This window comes from Hibiscus syriacus, unplaced genomic scaffold (genome assembly GCF_006381635.1).
Source record: "Hibiscus syriacus cultivar Baekdansim isolate YM2019G1 unplaced genomic scaffold, ASM638163v2 tig00111769_pilon, whole genome shotgun sequence".
Classification (NCBI taxonomy): Eukaryota; Viridiplantae; Streptophyta; class Magnoliopsida; order Malvales; family Malvaceae; genus Hibiscus; species Hibiscus syriacus.
Window position 1 is genome coordinate 946610 of NW_024063172.1, and position 757 is coordinate 947366.

Sequence of the window (757 nt, forward strand, 5' to 3'; positions counted from 1 at the left end):
TATGAGTGTTCAATTTTTTTTCTAAACCTTTTTATATATATGTAGAGATAGAGAGAGACCTCAGAGAATCATTATGCCATACCCGTGTTTGATTATAATAAAAAATAGATGTACACAAATACCTCGAACAAAATTACCAGCCAAAAGTAAATCAAGAGCTTCTTTTCTTGGGAAGAAAATGATAATCAAGGCCATGAAAAAGAATAACTAAAGGAAGCTGCAGTGTGCGCCTGCTGCATATAAAGCTTTGTTGAGTGTGAGAGATTCTAAAGATTGATCATTTTCAGAATTCTAGTGATCGTGAAAAAGATTTCGAAAAGAGAGTCTAATGATTTAAATTACTCATTCAGAGATATACAAGAAAAATAAAAATAACTTGGAATCAATTGATGCAAAATAATTTTAAAAGTTGAAAAGATAAATATTATGATGTTTACATTTAGCTATGATTGAGCAAGTGATGTCTTCTCAAAACATGCTCGAGAGGAGGCTCAATCGATATTAAATGACTGTGACCGGGTCTGTAATCAACATAGGCGCAGCCTTCTGAATAGAGATAAGAATAGAGATGATGATGATCGCTTGATGATTCTTCCCCCAAAGGTTGGGAACTTGATGAAAATATCAGATCAGGGTGTACCATCTCTTTGATATTCAACTACTCAACCCAACGCTTGGTCGAGAAATCAAGCTTCATCACTCTTCGACGCTTAAACGGCATACATGGGAACCTAGGAATGACTACCAATTCGCCGCA